We start from the raw sequence: 20,042 nt of genomic DNA on the forward strand, positions 1-20,042 counted from the left end.
GCTACACCAGGGAGTTACTCCTAGGCTTGTACCCCGGAACAACAGCTGCTTCCTGGCCAGCCCGCAATCAACCAACTGATCCTTCACCTACCTTCACTGCCGCTTCGCTTGCCACATGGACCCCCTGCCTACCCCGGATCTTAAACCTCTCCTGCTGAGAAGATTTCAAACAACTCCCTCTGCAAACCCAACACAGAAATCTGGGTACCATCACCACCCACTCCCTGGACATTGCCTTCATCACCGAAACGTGGCTCAAATCCTTCTCAAATCTTGACATCGCCACCGCCACTTCCGACAGCTACATGGTGCACCAACTCTGCACCAGCAAAGATGGAAGGGGCATTGCCATCATCTTCAGGGAAACCATCTGATGCACCATCACCAATGACGACCTAACGCCTCTTGTGGAACACCTCAACTTCCGTCTACAAACCGATACTAAGACTGCAATAAGTGGCATCAACCTCTACAGACCCCCAAGACCCGGACCAGCCTTCTGCGATGCCATATCCAACCTCATCACCTCCCTTGCCATCTACTCCTTCCACTACGTCCTGCTGGACGACCTCAATTTCCACATTGATGATCCTAACAACACCATCTCTACCGCCCTATTGGAGAACCTGACCCAACATTGGCCTCACCCAACTGGGAACCCAACTTTACAACCAGTGACCCAGGTCACACACCTCACCTGATACCTAGCACCCCACTGCCCAACACCAAAGTACCTCCCACTGCAGTTTTGGCAAGGTAACCAAGAAACTATGGACACAAGCCCTCAGCACCACGCAACCCAATATTTCAGCAAACATTGACCAGGCCACCCAGAAAGTCTTTGCCTAGATCAACAAATGGGCGGACAGAGTCACCCCGCTGAAGCCAGCGAAGAACAACAAAGCCGCTACACAAGCCAGCTGGTATACCCCAGAGCTCAGAACCAACAAGCGCACCTGCAAATGACCCTGAGAAGCACTGGCACACCACCAAGACCCCTCCGATGGAGCCCCCCACTAAGCAACCCTCAGCAACTGCCACCTGCACATCAAATAAGTCAAAAGAGCAGCCATCACCACCAGCATCGATGGGAAACAACCATTACAATGGAGTCATTACAACAAACTACCTTTACAATGCAGTCATTACAACGCAGCTGCCTTTACATCGCATATCATTACAATGCAGTCATTACAACGCATGTCACTACAACGCATGTCATTACAACAAATACCATTACAACGCATGCCATTACAACGCATTATAAGGTAAGTAATGAGGATTTTTTAGTTTTAGGGTGGGTATAGGTTTTGGGAATCATGGGGATAGTATTTTTACCCCTACACTATTCAACACTTACCCTACTGTTGCACTCACTGGAATGGGAATAGTAATTTTTACCTCTACACTATCAAATACTTACCTTACTATTGCTCTAAATGTATTATGTGTTGTAATGGTATGCGTTGTAATGGTATGCATTGTAAAGGAATGCGTTGTAAATGTAGTTTCTAAAAATGCATTGTGTTTAACATGTGTTGTAAAATCATGTGTTGTAATGGATGCTGTGATGTAAAAACCACTTTGTAAAGGCACGAGTTGAATTTTTTGGCATTTTAATGTCTTATATTCGCATCAACAACACAGCCAAACACATGAAGGAATTCTTCAAAATTTTCAAAGAATACTTCAACCCTACAGCCACAGAGAACACCATCCACCCATCTAAAGAACTCTGTGAGAGCCTCTCGGATTATTTCCACAGCAAGATTGCCACCATCTACAACAACTTTAACACTCAACTCCCCACTCTCAGTCTTGACAAGCTCGACCTACCAGCTAAGACCAGCTGAACAATAAACACCTGGTCCCCGTTTACCACCCAGACCACCACAGCCATCATGTTATCCATTCCCTCCGGGCCTGTCACCACTGTCTCTTCAACCTCGGAGTAAACCCCTTTAGCTCGGAACTCACCAGTATCCGCAACACCTCAATCTCCACAGCAACCTTCTCAGAGATATGGAATATGCAGAGGTCAGACTCCCCCTGAAGAAGCACTCTGCTGACCCCAGTGACCTCAAAAACTACCAACTGATCTTCCTGCTCCCCTTCCCAGCCTAAGTACTTGAGAAAACCATCACCCAGTAGCTCACCGAGCACCTGGAAGAAATCCTCCTACTCAAGGTCTCACAATCAGGATTCTGTGCCAAACACAGCACTGGGACTGCACTGCTTGCCACCACAGATGACCTCTGAACTCTCCTCCATCACAGAGAAACTGTGGCCCTATTCCACCTCAACCTCTCTACTGTGTTTGACACCATCTCCCATGCACCCTCATCGATAGACTCCACAACATTGGCATCCAGCAGGATGCCCTCAAGTGGCTCTCTTCTTTCCTTTCAGGATTCACACAAGGATCTGACTGTCTCCCTTCACTTCTGCACCCAAGAACATCATCTGAGGCATACCCCAAGGATCATCCATCAACGCCACACTGTTCAACATCCACATGACCCACCTCACAGATGTCATCAGATCCCACAGACTCAACATAATCTCCTATGCTGACGATACTCAACTAATCCTCTCTCTCACCAAGGACACCTATATGACAGCTGCCTCAAACTCAACTCCGACAAAACAGAAGTACTGATCTTTGGAAGAAACATCTCTGTATGGAACCACAGCTGGTGGCTGACAGAACACATACCAAAACCCACAACAACAGACCATGCATGCAACCTTGGCATCATTCTCGACTAACCATGAAACAAGAAGTCAACGCATTTGCCTCCTCCTGCTTCCACCCCCTCCCCTTGTTCCACCAACTCTTCAGATGGATCCTCATCACCTCCAGAAAGACAGTAACGCAGGCCCTTGTCACCAACCGTCTCGACTATGGCAATGCTCTAGCAGTCGGAATCACCTCCCAGCTTCCCAAAATACTTCATACCATACAAAATACCTCAACCAAGTTCACCCTGACCTCCCCAAATGGACTCACATCACCCCTCACCTCAGATACCTCCACTGGCTCCCCATCCAGAAGAGATGCCAGTTCAAGATCCTCACACATACATACAGAGCTCTCCATGACAAAGCTGCCTCATATATCAACCATCTAATGAACTTTCTACTGCCCAATTGACATCTGCACTCACAATAGAATATCGCCCTTCACCCCCCTCATCCTTCAGAGCCACAGCAGGATCTCTCCTTCTCCTTCATCACATCCGAATTCTGGAATGACCTACCCCTCTACCTCCGAACAGCCTCCTCACTGGCAAACTTCAAAAAGAAACTTAAGACCTGGCTTTTCGATGGAGACACGGCTCCCTCAGCATTTAAGCGGGGTCTGGTGGCTCAGTGGACTAAAGCAGCCACTGCAGGGGCCTGTGTTCGCCCTCATGGTCACATGTTCAAATCCCAGCGGGCCCACTCAGCCTTTCATCCATTTGAGGTTGATAAAATGAGTACCATTGAGTAGGGTAACAATAAACATCTGTTATTCAGCGCCAAGACACCTTAGGGTAATCGTGCGCTTTACAAATACACCTGGTATGTTATGTTATGTTATCCAGGTACCCTTAGGGATGACAGTGATGCACTATACAAATGCTGCTTGATTGATTGATGGATTGATTAAATAATAAAACTATTTGTTTTACATTATATAATTTTATATTTCAAATGTATTACTATGAAATTATGTATTCATTTAATAAAATATACATTTCGACTATATTAACTTTCGGTATTTTAAATTAATATGAAATATACATCTATACACATATTCAAATGAATACATTTCATTAACATTAAAAAATAAATTTCACGTAAAATAAAAAACTATATTCACTGAAAAAAACAAAGGCTATAGGGACGTTATAGTTAGGCTGATATTTCACTCATACAAAACCAGAGACATTCAACAGTAATAGTTACTTGAGCTTACTATAACTCATGCCCCGCAATGCATTGGTTATGACCTCACATATTTCATCACTCATGACATGATCAGTGACGTGACATCACCAATGACATTTCAAATTACATCACTGATGACATCTCAAATAACATCACTGATGACATAATCCAGTGATTATAAAGTCCTCTCTATAAAACCTAACTATAATGTCCCTGTAACCTTTGTTTTTTTAATTAATTTCTAAAAAAAAATTAAATTCTACTTTCTAACTATAATGTCTCTGAACCCATTGTTTTTTCAGTGAATTTCTCAGGATTTGTAAACTCTATTTCCTAACTATAACATCTCTGTAACCTTTGGTTTTTAGGTGAATTTTTAAGGTTTATTCAGTTCTATTTACTAACTATAAAGTATCTGAAATCATTGTTTTTTTAGTAAATTTCCATGTTTTAAAAAAGTCTATTTCATAACTATAACGTCCCTGTAACCTTTGGTTTTTTCAGTGACTGTATAAGGTTTTTAAAATTTTATTTCAAACTATAACGTCCCTGTAACTTTTCGTTTTTTCAAAGAATTTGTAAAGTTTTGTAAATTCTATTTCATAACTATAGTGTCACTGTAACTTTTGTTTTCTTCGGTGAATTTGTGTGTTTTTTTATTCACATTCCTAACTATAAAGTTTCTATAACATTCGATTTTAAAGTGAGTTTCTAAGGTTTAAAAGATTTCTCTGAGTGAATATGTAAGCCTGCTAATAACCTGGAAGTATGGTTCGATGACAGTCTTTCTTTCTCCGCCCATATTAAAAAACTGTCTGGCTGTTGTTCGGTCTTCTTAAGTCTCTGGTGTCCTTTTTCCTGCTGCTCCCTCAAGTGGCTAGAGAAACTGTCACATGCGCTCTTATCCTTTCCCACCTGGATTACGCAAACACACTTTTTGTTGGCTCCACCCGGCTATCTGCTTAAAAGCTTCAGGTAATCCAGAATACAGCTGCAAGACTGCTATTGGGTATTCCGGCATGGAATAGCGTGTCCTCTCTTCTTCGCTCTCTTCACTGGCTTCCTGTGTCTGACAGGGTCAGGTTCAAATCTTTAGTGTTGGCCCACCATGCTCTTCATGGCCTTGGGCCCCTCTATCTTCAGAAGCGGTTTTCCTCTTACTCACGGGCTCGTGCCTTGCGATCTGCGACCCAATGCCTTGCCTCGCTTTAGGCTTCAGAGGATGGGTGGCAGTTCCCTCACGGTGAAGGCCAGTGTTGCCTGGGAAGCCCTTCCCTGAGGTCCATCCAGAACCCTGCCATCTTCAAAAAGAAACTTAAGACTCACCTCTTTGTTTGTTAATTTCCTCTTGTACCCTCTCAGGCATCGCGCCGGGACACTCTCGAGTAGCCGTGCGCGCTACAAGTGGACTTAACATAACATAACATGTGAGTGGATCATCAAATTTTGAGTAGGTATATGAGTGAGTGCATGAGTCTATGCATGGATATATGAGTGGGTGCATCATTCTCTGAGTGGGTATGTAAGTGGGCGCATGAGTGTCTGAGAGAGTCTCTCACTGGGTGTATACATCTTTGAGTGGGTATATGAGTAGGCACATGAGTCTCTTACCATGTTTTTGAGTGGGTGAAACAGTATCTGTCGGTTAATGAGTGGGTGTGTGAGTGTCTAAGTTTTACTGTGAATTAATGTATGATTGTCTGAGTTGGTATGTGAGAGGGTATATCAGTTTGTGACTGGATCTATGAGTGGTTGTATAAGTGTTTGAGTTGGTCTGTGAGTGGGTGTATACATCTTTCAATGGGTCTCTGACTAGGTGTATAACACTCAGAGTAACTTTCTCAGTGGGAGCATAAGTGCCTAAGTGGGTCTCTGACTAGGTACATAAGCCTCTGAGTGGGTATGTGAGTGGGTGCATTAGTCTCTTAGTGGCTATACGACTGATTGCATATGTTTTTTCATGCAGGTTATCAAGTTGCTACATGAGTCTTTGAGTGTATATTCGAGTGGGCGCATAAGTCTCTGAGTAGGTCAGTGACTGGCTGCATGAGTCATTCAGTAGGTCTATAAGTGGGTGCATAGGTCACTGAGTGGGTATATGATTGGGTGCATGACTCTTTGAGTAAGTTTGTGAGTGAGTGTATATGTCTCTGACTGGGTATGTGAGTGGGTGTGTGTGTCAAAGTGGGTATGTGACTGGGTGCATCAGTACCTGTGTGGGTCTGTGAGTGGGCATATGAGTATCTCAGTGGGTCTGTGACAAGTTGGGCCTCTGACTTTGTTTGTGAGTGGGCCCATGAGTTTGAGTGCATCTGTGAGTGGGTGCATGAGTCTCTGAATGCTTTTGTGAGTACACACTTGGGTCTCTGAGTTAGTCTGTGAGTGGGTGCATTAGTGTCTGAGTGGATATGTGACTGGGTGTATGAGTGAATATGTGAGTAGGTGCATACGTCTGTGGCTGTGACCTTCACGTCTGTGTATATAGAAATAGATACTTTGTGTTTTATTTCCACCATCTTTTTTAATATTGTATACAATTAAAAAAATCTATTTAACACATACCTAGTGTCACTGGCACCCCATTTCTCAAAAATTGGGTCAGAGTACAGCCACCTTGACCCCTTATGATAGCTTTCACCGATTTTGTCAGCCTCTGGAACCGTTCCTGATCTATAAAATGGTGACCGCAACTTTCTGTTCAGGTTGCCTCCAGCCAATCACAGCATTTCCATTAGCGCACGCATTTGCAATTAATCGCAAAATGATCACAAAATGTCTGCACCAGAGATATCACTAAAATTGTCAACTTATTTTTCTCAAAAACTACTCAATGGATTTGCACCAAATAAGAAAAAGAACAATCTGCGTAATGATACCTACCTTTCTGCCAAATTTGGTGTAATTCCATTCAGCGGTTCGTGCTATAATCGTGTTGACAGGTTCCTACGGATATAACCATTACAAATGCACACTTTGTTTAGCCCCATTTCTCTCAGCCCCCACTACATGAATCCGCCAAAAACTTTCAATGTGCAACAAGAATCACTGGAGCACTTTTTTGGGAAAATTTCCTGAAGAATCATCAAATGGCACTACAGACATAGGCAAGTCAAAAAATGTGTTTCCCATAAAAACATTGTCCTTATTATAACTACCTACAGATGACCACCAGTATATATTTTATTTCCCGGTAAACCGAAGAAAGCGGGCACTCCAGATAGCGTGTCTTCACCAAATTCCTTTATTTTCAGCAGATTCACAACACTGACGCATTTCAGCTTTCACTAAAAATTCTCAAAGTGTACAAGATCCACCACTTCTCAAGAAACATATGCACTATTCGTGATGGTCATAGAAAACATACTATCACAGATCATTTCTTCACCTCATTGATAGAAGATAGATCCTTAAACATATCCCACAATTCATATCACTATGTACAGGTTAAAGCGAAAATTTCAATTTAAAATAGAGACGCATTATATCAAACTATAGCTGGTTAGAAAGAGTAATAATTAAATACTTTAATAAGTCAAACAGTGATGACCACTTCATTTTCCTATTGAATTCAACCAAACTCTGCGTTCTTGAAATCATAGTTGAAACATTTTAAATAATCCAATCTCAACATTAATTTTAGCCAGCAATGTCAGCAACGACTCATGTGCAACTAGTGCTTCGAGAAGTGATTGTGTAACAATGACGTTTCTTCCCATTTTCAGTGGGAGGGAGGTATGCCTGTTTCCCAAAACTTGAGTGTGGAACTGCATGCCATCCAGTGAGCATATTCTCAGAATAATTCCCACCGTAATCATTTTAATAAGCCTACAGATTCTCAAAAACAATATTGCAAGTTCATCAGCTCACTAACACCACAATACAGGGCCAGTGGCCATTTCTCTGTACAGGTACTCTCTCTCCACTAAATCTTATTGCACATATACAACATACATACACAATAAAACCATTAAATATATATATATATATATATATATATATATATTTTTAATGATGATAAATGTTGACAGTAAATAAACAATTACAAATTGGAAAATCCCCAAAATACTTTAAAAACATGCTATAAACATTAAAATATATTAAAAACATTATAATAATGTAAAATATAAAACAAATAATGCAGTAAACTCTATTTACTCAAAATTATGAAACTATTAGAGTCTAAGACTATTAAGGGACTAATTTACAAGAAAATTATTCAGCGCGGTGCCGCAAGCCATTTTGCTGAACCAACATTTTGAAAGCACAGGGATGTATCATATTAACAACAATAAAAAGCATCCGTGTGCTTTCCCCTCAACTGGCACACAAATGGCGGCCATGTGCCAGCACAGGCACGCTTGAGCCATGCCATGTTGCAAGGGCGTCTGCATTGCAGGTATGTTTGTTTGCATTATCCTCTTTCTATGCATGCTGCAGAAAGCAGTGCGCATAGAAAGAGGAAAAATCAAGGAGAAATAAAAGTATTTCTCCTCATTGCACCGGTCCTACGCTTTCCCTGGGGAGGTGTAGGATACTGATGCACTCCTAGCTTAGCAAAACTTTGTAAATCTGGGAATGTGTCAGGTTCCATGGATGTTGTGGGGGATCACCCAGAGCAACACCCATGGAACGCCCCTTCACACAGAGTAATGCAGAAAGGGGCCCATATTTACAAGGTCATGAAAAGCCACACAGAGTGACATTACGTGGCCTTGTAAATATGGGCAGGCACATTTCACCGCCGGTGCGTCAAAAAAACGTGATGCACCTTTGGCGCAATGGCCTTCTAAATGAGGCCCACCATTTCCTCTCCATTCTATGCAAGAGTAAGGAAAGTGTCGGACTTCAGAAGGGTATAATTTACTATTCCTACTCTAGTCTGTGCAACAATGGAGAAAGCAATGGATATAGGAGGGGTGACATTTACTATTCCCACTCCAGTCAATGCAACATTAAGGAAATTGATGGACTTTGAAGGGGTAAAATTAACTAATCCCACTCCAGACTGTGCAACAATAGGAAAAGCACTGGATTTCGGAATAATGAGATTTACTATTCCTACTCCAGTCTGCACAACAGTAGGTACATTGGTGGACATTGGAGGGGCAAACATTTAGTATTATTACTCAAGTCTCTGCAACAATAGAGAAAGCATTGCACATCGGAGGGGTGTAAATTACTATTCCCACTCCAAACAGCACAACAGTAGGGAAAGTGTTGAACTTTTCCTACTGCAGTCTAAGCAAGAGTAGGGAAAGTGCTTCACTTTAAACACATTACATGTATGAGGAAAACAATACATGTAGTACAACTCTTGAACTCTAAATATAACAATTATTAATACACATGATATATATGTATATATATAAATATGTATCTAAATATTTAGAATACAATTGAATAATTAATTTACAAATACTAAACAATGAATTCAATGTTAATTTATTAACTTTCCACCCTATACCCCTACAAACCTAGCATCCCTCAACTAAAATATCAGTAAACTAAATCAGTATTCCAGATTTTACATAATTAAAAAATGCAATTACTAATAAAAAATATATTTCTTAAATAACTTCCCACCTTAATGCCAAACAAACCTAGCAGCTCACAACTAAATTATAAGTAAAATATAAGTATTTCATAAAAACATAACTAAAAGCTATTAAATAGCTAATTACCACTTATTATTTACTTGTTCATTATGTATTACTTAATTCACTTCCCACCCTATACCTCTACAAACCTAATAGCCTGCAAATAACTTATAACAAAATAAATCTCTATTGCATAATTTAAATAATAAATATCAATCATAAAAACAAATAAAATGTATTTAACAATTCATATTTATTATCTAATTAACTTCCCACCCTATCCACATATTAACTCAACAACCTTCTACAACACTATAAATGAGTATAAAAAAAGTTAAACAATTTCTATTTCACTTAAAATGACAATCTATATTTGAAAAAAAGAACCTTTATTTAAATATAGTAACACATCAAATATATCAACTTAAACACATTCAAATAATTACATCAATTATATTTTTAAACACTGTATTATTGAAAACGATATTAACAGCATCGATATTATTTAGAACAACATTACTTACCTCAAAAAAAGTTATTTGTGCATCATAATTTAGGTGTATCACAATATTTATTGTCCGATATTTTGGACTCCTCATATTTTGATATTGATATTTGGCCAAACAACTCCTGTCCATTGACACCCCCAAGGCCCTAGAACTTTGAAAAATATGGGATCTTTATTCCAGTAAATAAAGTTGAAAAAGAACTACATTTTTATCGAAGGGAATTTCTGAAGTGACAGATTCAGATGAGAAACCCCCATGAAGAGTAAGTAATTTGTTTTCTTTCCTGAATGCCCCTTAATTTTCTGAAAATGTACTTCTTTGGCACTGAATGACATTGTGAACTAGTTTGCCTTAGTCTCCGCTAAAATCCATGTTTTTTTCCTTTATCCTGCCTTGGTACATTTTGATCTACTTTCTTGCAATTTTTAGTTCAGCCCTTTTTATGTCCTGTTATATCTGTTGGCCCCATTTGAGTCTGTGATTTATTTTTCCTATGAGTAAACACATTACCTTCCCCTATACTATCCAGTGGAGAAAAACCCCCAATAATTTAAAGCCAATTGCCCTACTGATTTTGTAATGGCCACTCTTCATTTTCGATGACCCATCCTTTCCATTGAACTAGCAACATGCTAAGAATTGGTCTTAACCCTTGCAAGATAAAAGATATGATAAAAGCTAAAATGGTCAGTATAGGGGGGAAATTGTTCTTGTGGGTTGAACACTAAGGAGCCGATTCTGATCTCGCTGGGAGAAGGCTCCGTCCGACTCGGATCCGGAGGGCTTTCCGATCGGCTCGTGTTTATGGGCTCCAAGCGCCCGAGTACGATGCGAACAAGCGCTGACAGACACTGATCGCTCTGAGCCTGTTGTCCGACGCGTACATAGGCTCCCATTGGTGAAAAAGGTACGTTGTGCACAAGGGCGCCCCCTGTATTGGGGACGTGTCTGTGCCACCTGCACCGTACATGCATGTGTAGGGGGACCCTTGGGTCCCCCCCTGTGATCGTCTCGCAAGATTACGGGTAAAGGGGGGTCCAGCGCGGACCCCCTAAGTCCGCTTCCAGGAGCGTTTACATGTCGGAGGCTCCAAATTGATCCAGCTGTCCACATCGTGCATCGTACTGGCTCATTGGAAACCGCCTCCATTGCACGGTTTGCTTACGGATGTGAAATACTGAGCACTTCGGACCCGGAAATGATTCAGTCGACAATTTCGCGTTTCTCGCATCGTACTTGTTCACTCGTACAGCTGTATGAGTCGGTCGGGAAACACGTGTACGGCTCGTACTTTTTACGGCAGGATCACATTCGGAGCCCTTCTGAGCGAAATCGGAATCAGCGCCTTAATGAGATATGCTGCATATTTTGCTGGACTGCCTATGGTCTTAAATAGGCGGAACGAGGAGAAAGTCTTTATTTCTCCTTGTTTTGTTGTTTCCATGTGTGCTGCCGTGTGCATAGAAGTTCCAAAATCCCATTTAAAGATTGTTTATATGCAGGAAGGGGGACCTTCCTGGATGGAAAAAAGCACTCCTGTCAATGCAGGCACCCTTGCACTATGGTGTTGAAACTCAGGGCTGCACCATATTCTAGTAAATATGGTGCAGACATGCGTTTCTAAAGTGAAGACGTGTGTCAATATTCTTCTCTGCTTAACAACATGCTTCACCACTTTATTGTAAATATGCCCCCAAGTGTGGTGACAACAGGTGACAAAGCAGAATGGGATTTTACACTGTGATTTTGCTCCATCCGACTTGTAATAAGGCCCATAATTTCTTCACAATTAAAAAAAAAATCTAACCTGAAATACATATATATAATGTATATCACCCAGGAAACACACTGCTGAAGAGTGGGATATTGTGCCAGATTTAACATTCACTAGTTTTAAACACTGGCAGTGCAAAGTTATGAATATTAATCAAAATAAGAAAATATGTCGTCATTTTGGGCCCGATGTAGGTAGCCCTTTACCGATCCGAATCGGCCGAAAATACCGATTTTCGGCCGTTTCCGATCAGTAAAGGGCTACCGAAATGTAGGGGCACATTTTCGGTAATTTTACAGAATCGGTATCATTACCGAATCGGTATATTTACCGATTTGGTAATATGTACCGAATCGGTAAAATAATTACCGATTCGGTAATATTTACCGATTCGTTAAAATTACCGAAAAAGCAATGTAGGTAGAAAATTTACCTATGGCACATGGCTTACAGAATCGGTATTTTACCATGGAATACAAATCCATGGTAAAATACCGATTCCTGTGTACATGCACATCTGTGCATGTACACATGTGCCATGTGACAGACAGACGTGCCCTTAGGGCATGTCTGTGTGCCACATTGCACACATGCCCGTTTTGGGGGTGCTAGAGGGTGTCAAAGTGACACCCCTTGCACCCTTGTGAATTCTTTAATTACCGATTCGGTAAATACTGAATCGGTAATGCCTAATCATTCCTATGGGCTTCAAAGCCCATAGGAATGAATGGGCATTACCGATTGGGTATTTACCGAATCGGTAATTAAAGAATTGTTAAGGATTCGGTAACGAATCCAGATGTTGGGACCTACATCCCATTTACCGATTTTGAAATACCGAATCGGTAAGATTCAGTATTTCTAAATCGGTAAATGGGATTTACCTACATCGGGCCCTTGATGTTTAAAGTGCATCGACCATTTCCTTCATCTTGTCTTATTTTTGATGCCGATTGAAAATAAAGGTGTTAAATATCTTTCAAAGTGCATTTTATGATTGGGTAATCAGGATGTGTAAGAGAATAAGGGAATAACTCCGACGTGTTATACATAAGATACTTTTAACGCATGAATGTGATTTAATGTTGAGCTGGTCCATCTTCATTCATTCTACTGGAGATCACTCCAACACAATACTGAAACTTTATTATGTTCTGTGGCCGAAAGTGATTGGAGGGATGTTACAAACCACCTGTTAACTATACCATGTCAAGAAGTAAACCCTGGCATTGGTCTAAACTGCTTGGATCATAGCACTTGTAGGCAGATTACATTTTTGCCCAAGAGCCATTGGTATCCAAATAAAAATGTTTTATCTCATATTGAACTTGGGACTAAATTTTATTTTAAGACCTGTTATTAATGGTTGTCTCAGAAGTCCACAGAAGTCTGAATTGAATTTTCTTAGGCGCTATTGCCACCTGAGATCAGAACGATCAGAACATGTCAAAGTTTTATGGCAGGTTAGTACAAAATATCTATAACATTGAACTTCCTTCTCGCAGGTGTCTCTCAGATGTCATATAAAATGTTGGCCCTTTTGAAAAAACGAATATTTTTGTTTTGTCTAGGTTTACTCTCAATTGATTTGCAAGACATTAAAATTAGAGAGAGGCTATTTTTCTCTGGAACCTGATGTGTGTATCCCAGTCTATGAGGATGGGTTTGTCTGCATTCAATAACCATAGGACATGAGCATCATTAATGTTGAGGGAGAAGGATCTAGTCTGGGAAAGCCTTTAAGGACCAAATAAAGGACAACAGGATAGGTGCTAAGAAACAGCCCTGCTTTAGTTAATTCATGACGAAAATACTAAACAAGAGACTGCTTTTGCAGGCAACCTCCACCTGTGACTATTGTGAAGAATGGAAGGCATGAAGAATAGAAAGAAGGGCTATTTGAATATTAATTTTTTATCAGTTTCTTTGATAGGATCTCCCTGTCTGCCTAGTTGAATACTGGCAAAGAAAACAAAACAGCAACACGAATTCCACGCCCGATCCATCGACTTAATATTTTAAACTCCCTGCTCTTTACGATTGAACTTTGTATCTGCTGTGCAGTCTTTCAAATGATTTAAGATATTTTCTTAACAACATTTTCGCACAAGTATTAATTAAGCAAATAAGCCGAATGTTTTTTGGTAGGGAACCATCACCCTTTTTATGGATAGGTTTCATAAATCTGCCTTCACAGGATGCTGGAAGCATAGCCCTTTCCATGAACCATCAATACAAGATGCCTCATGCAAGTGGCCTAGCCATTCTTCATTAGACTGTGTGGGGCATATTACCAAGCAATAGCGATAATTATCGCTATTGCTTGGTTAGAGACAAAAATTTACCGCAGCGCTGCGGCGATTTTTATTGCAGATAAACCTTGGTATTACCAAGGTTTATCGCAAATGCGATAAAAATCGTCCGCAATGCATGAATATCGCTGAAAAGTCAGCGATATTCATGCATTACCGAGCTAATGCTCTTAGCCATGTTATCCACATCCCATTGGATAACATGGCTAAGAACTGCTCAGGGCAGGTGTTAGCTTTTGGAGATATTCGCGTTTAGCGCAAATATCTCCAAAAATTGGTAATAGGAGATAGCGATGTTAGAGACTGTTTCCAGTCGCTAACATCTTGGCACGCCCACTTTGCATGTCATTAGTGATAAATATCACTGACATGCAAAATGGGGCCCAAGATGATCGCTATCTCCTACTAGCTGTCGCTAACTGGTGTTAGGGACAGGTAGGTAATAGGGAGATAATTTTATCTCTGCTTTCTTGGCTTTTAAAGCCAAAAAAGCGGAGATAAACCCCCTTGATAATATGCCCCTATGTTTTTTGATTGTATTGTGTAGTGGACATCAACCCAGTTCAAAAACAAAAGTAGCGTGAGAAGACTCTGATATGATCATACACATTAAATGTTTTGTCGAGGCCTCTTCTGGGACAAACATTAATCAGGGTAGGCTGCAGATTTGGAGAACCCTGCATTGCTAAGTGTCAACACTGCTTAGGATCAGAGGATGCAATAGCTTCCATCATTAGTAACCAGCACTAGCACAACTATTCATTGTAATTTGCTTTAGAAGGTTCTTATACTGGAGCTGAAATGTTTTGAGGTTATAAAACTAATGAACATTTTACTCACTTTTCCCCCTTAGACTAATTTTCCTTAGATTACTCTTTGCCTTTTGACAGGACTCAGCTAACTGCTTATGAAGGTTGATATATCTTGTGGTTTGATTTCCTATAGGATCAAAGCCTATCTTAACTGCAGAAGATTACTCTCTTTATCAGATTGTTGTATGAGATTACTCTAGCCTTACTTACCAAAAGCTGTTGTCTGTGAATAGCAATTTTCCAGTTAAAATAATTGTTTTAAAGGTTTGCGCCCTAATCCCCAATCTGAAGGAATGATGATGGGGAAATTCAATAAGTAGCGGAAGGAATCTGTTGCGAGCTGAACATAAATGTGTTTAATGTCATGCTCACAGTGGCCAGTGGTAACTTCTATCACATTTTTCAATTCTAAGTTAAGAGAAAAACAAAACTACTAAAGATGCACTAAGATGTAGCTAATGGGTTATTACTGGTGGCCCAAAAAGAACGTGTGTTCTGTGGGGGAATTGAAAAATTCCAAAAAGTAAACCTGGACATATTGATTTTTAAGTAATTAAATTATAATAGTACCAAAAAACACTAAGCGCCACCAAGGAATATCTGACTGTGCTGGACCTGGACAAAGCCAAAAATTCAGGCTGACTGTGATGGAGTGCAGGCCATGTACAGGGACCAGGCTTGGCCCGTGGAGCAAAAGTACCTTAGTCCGGGTTGCATCGATTTTGCAGATCCTGTGGATGAGGAGGGCTGCAGCAATGCATTGATGTCGAAGCGATGTATCAATGTCGATCCTCACAGTGCCAGCTATGCTCAGGTCCTTATCCATGCAGTGGCAGCGTTGCAACAGCTCCGAAGAGTGCAGGGGCTGTGATGTAGAGTTCTTAGCATCGTCATTGAGACTGTCATCAAATCGAATACCTTGAGCTGGGAAAGGCATTGTGCAGTGGTGGTTCTGAAGGCGATGCATCTATTTGATCCATGCATCAGAGGCGATATGCCAGTTCTGGTCACGCAACAGAGGTGAGGCGCTGGTTCCAATTCACAAAATTATGGTGTTGCACCAGTCTGAGAGAGGATGCATGGTTTGGCTGAAGTAAGCACCTTAGGCCCACGTCCAAGGGCCCAGGACTGGGATGGCTCCACTTTGCTTGGCTGACTCACAGATGGCAGAGTCCAGGTACAGAAGCAGGATAGTTGAAAGTCTTTCATGTCGCTAAGATTTCAGATCAGGAGTCACGTCAATCACCCCTTGGTGTTACTCTGGTGTTTGGAGGTCAAGGGAGGCAGGTCCAGTCCTTCTCACCCAGACCAAGAGGTCCACAGACATGCACAGCAAAAAACAGTTCTTATAGAGTATGAGTTTAGCAGTGTGACTGTCTTTCACCAGCACTGCAGTCCTTCTTCCTGGCAGAGTATCCACAGGTCCAGTAGTCAGTCGTGTCATGAAGTTGTAGGGTCTTAGGTCCAGTTAGTATACCCAGTGGTGCCTTTGAAGTGAGGGAGACTTCAAAGAAGGGTCTTTGACTTGCACTGAGGTCCTACCTTCCTACCCTGGCTCCAGACTCATTACAGGGGGAATGGAACCCTTTGAGTGGGAACAGGACACAGGTATAAGTGTGAGGCTGTGCCCAGCTCCTCCCTCCCACCCTCCCAGGATGGCCCATCAAGTCACATTTAAACTCCCATTGCATGTGGCTGTCTAGAGGGAATACATACTGTCCAGCTGTCACCCACCCCAGGCATGCAATCTGGGACAGGCTGCAGACACATAGGACTAAAATCAGGAAAACGCAACTTGTCTAAAGGTAACATTTATTGCAACAATAAGCCCAACTTTTCCATTAGAGATGATTTATATTTACAATTTTATAGGTACTAAATATGACAGATCCACCTCCTCTCAATTAGGACTTAAAGCCTATTAAGTGTAATAAGGCATCCCCAATGCTATCCTCTGAGAGAGGTAGGTCTCACAGTAGTGAATAATGAACGAAGGTGTTTTTCAGTACCAGGACATGTGAACCTTGAAATTACATTCCCACGCTTTTACATACACTGCACCCTGCCCTATGGGCTACCTAGGGCCTACCTTGCAGGTGTAATAAAAGGGGAGTTTAAAATTTGGCAAGAGGTTTTCAAATACCAAGCCAACCTGACAGAGTGACACTGCCTTCAGGCTGCAATGGCAGTCCTGGGACAAGTTTCACAGAGCTACTTAGGTTAGTGGTACAGCAAGTGCTACTAGTCCACTAGTAGCATTTAACTTGTATGCCCAGGTTATGTGGTATACCACTCTACAAGGTATTTATAAGTAAATTAAATGTGCCAATAAGGTATATGCCAAACAAGCCATGTTTAATGGAGTTAGCACCAGCACTTGAGCACTGGATTGCAGTGGTAGAGTGCACAGATTCCTACAGCCAACATAAATGAATTCAGCAAAATTTGATGCAAGAAGGCAAAATGTGTGGGGGAAGACCACCCTCAGGTTTAACAATCACTTAAACAGGAGCATCCAAGGAGTTAAAGGTCTTCACAAACAAGGGGAGTGAAACAGTTCATATGATGTAACAGTTCACTTTGCAAGTACTACATTGTGCTGATAATTACAATCCTATATTTATGCTCCACTGAGGCTGTAAGATTTACAAGTTAATGATAATGTTCAACACATCTTAGGCATAATATACCTTTGATTAAGCAAGTTTCTAGTGATACTTTTGTCAGCAGTTATCCAGAATTATAGTTGAAAATGGAAAACAAATGAGGTTTGAATTAAATAATTATCCCCTACAAGGATGCACATATTCCTACATCTTAGACAAGTTGGAGAAAAATTTCAGCCTTGAAGCTTCTCTTCCTTCTTTGGTTTTTATTTAATAAGGACACAATTCTTGACTGACTTAGAGGGTATAACTTTCTGGCTTCTTTCTTCTTTCGACTTACAATAAGGAAGATTTGGGCTATAATCTAGGCAAATGGGATCCCAGGAACAGAGTGAACCTGGGGGACACACTTGCTTAACTTCTCCTTGTTTTAGAGGATTTATAATATTATGCATTTTTTTCCTGAATGTTTTTTTCTGCAGGAGTCTCTTTTGTTTGGCAATATATCTTCTTTCTTATATACCTTCTTTAATCAAATGGTATTCCAGAGAAATAGTAAACCTGGGGGACTCAATCTATTGACTTCTTGTTTTAGAGGGTTTATAATAACATGCATTTTTTCCTGAAGGATTTCTTCTGCAGGAGTCTCTTTTGCTTGGCTATATATCATCTTTCCTTAATGAATTGTTTAAGGGCTCTTCTTTCCTTTTGGCTTCTAGTGTCACAGCTAAGGAAATCATGTTTTTCCTCTTTCTTTGAATATGAGAAAGGATGAATAAATTACCTGGAGAAAATATTCCAACTCTAAAAGACCGTAAATGTTGCGAATAGTTCTATGGAAACGTCTCCATTCTCTTCTTTATGATCATAGGTAAGCAAGAAATATATACTGAGGACTGTTGAAGGTGTATTGATTCGGTTGGTTGATTTCAGTTTCTACACCAATAGATCAAAATAATGTTTTTCCTAGGGAGGGCATACATGATGTTAATGGATTTTAGCTCAGATATTTCTTTCAGCAGATCAGTCTCAGATTCAGGTTTCATTTCCAGTTGCTAGTGGTTCAAGCATTCTGTGGGGTATCATGCATTAGCAAATGTATGCTAAGCATCAAGGTAGAGGGAACTGCAGCGGAATTCATTTAAACAGCAAAAAACGAAGTTGATCCCCCACCTGATGAATTTCAATGAAAGAAAATCCGGTATAAAACATGGAGGAGATTGGGAAGCAGTGATACTTTTCATCGAGAGCCCAGCCAATTGAGGAGCTTCTTCTCTTTGAGGAAGATAGAGATTAGGACAAGGCGAGGAAAAGAGGTGGCTGTATGCATGTGTATGTATGAAGATGGTATTTCAATAGCCCAAACCTAGTCAAAAGGCAGTAGAACGCACTACAGGGTAAAAGTAATCATAACGTCAAAACTTAAGAGAAAATAGAACTGGGTTGAGGATGGTTAATGTATTGTGATATAGCATCCTTTGTTTAGATCAGTCTTCAGGTCTTTCCCAATATGGAGCAGCCGCATTGGGCAGCCCTACTGTATATGAGGTGTTGTTCCAGACCTTGTGTACATAGATGCAAAAGGCCTGCTGTCTTGTTTATTCTCTTTCACACTTCTCAGTTTGCTGCCTAATGGTGTCTCGGTTGTGGGTGTGCCAAGCTCCTCTGAATTGGACTGAAAAAAGAAAACCCATAAGTAAAAACACATACAAGGATTGCTGGGAAAATATATTCAGGTGCACATCGGGCCCAGTTCACAGAACTAACTTAAGACAAAATCCTAAACTCACTACTATTTACTCATTTTGGTATTAACAGAAGGCACATACTCATTTTGGTATTCACAGAAGGCACTTACTCATTGATCAGTAAGTTCCTTCTGGGAATACCAGAATGAGTAAGTGCACTTACTCATATTGGTATCCACAGAAGGCACTTACTCATCAATGAGCGAGTGCCTTCTGTGAATACCAAAATGAGTAAGTGCCTTCTGTGAATACCAAAATGAGTAAGTGCCTTCTGTGAATACCAAAATGGTAGTAAGTTTAGGATTTTGTCTTAAGTTAGTTCTGTGAATCGGGCCCATCAATGATATTGTATACAGGGTCTTATTTAAAAGAAAGTGCCATAATGCGGCACCTCAAGCCCATTGGCAGTGCCACATTGCGGCACTTTTGAAGCACTGGGATATGTCATATTTACAACAATATTATGCATCCCTGTGCATTCCCCTGCGCTTGATTGACTGCCATGCACCACGCAGGCACCCTTGTGACAGGGTGCAAGGATGCCTCGTTGCGGGGAGATGGCTTCTGCGCAGGAAGGGGTACCATCCTGCACAAAAACAATAGCAAAAAAATAAAAAGAGGTGTTTTCCTCTTCCTAGAAAGAGGTACAAAACTAAAGGAGAAATGTAAAAGTTTCTCCTCGTTGCCCATCGCTACACCCATCTTGGGGTGGCGTAGCATTCTGACGCATTTCCAGGTTTACAAATTCTCG

The sequence above is a fragment of the Lissotriton vulgaris genome, chromosome 11 (genome assembly GCF_964263255.1).
Source record: "Lissotriton vulgaris chromosome 11, aLisVul1.2, whole genome shotgun sequence".
In the NCBI taxonomy this organism is placed as follows: Eukaryota; Metazoa; Chordata; class Amphibia; order Caudata; family Salamandridae; genus Lissotriton; species Lissotriton vulgaris.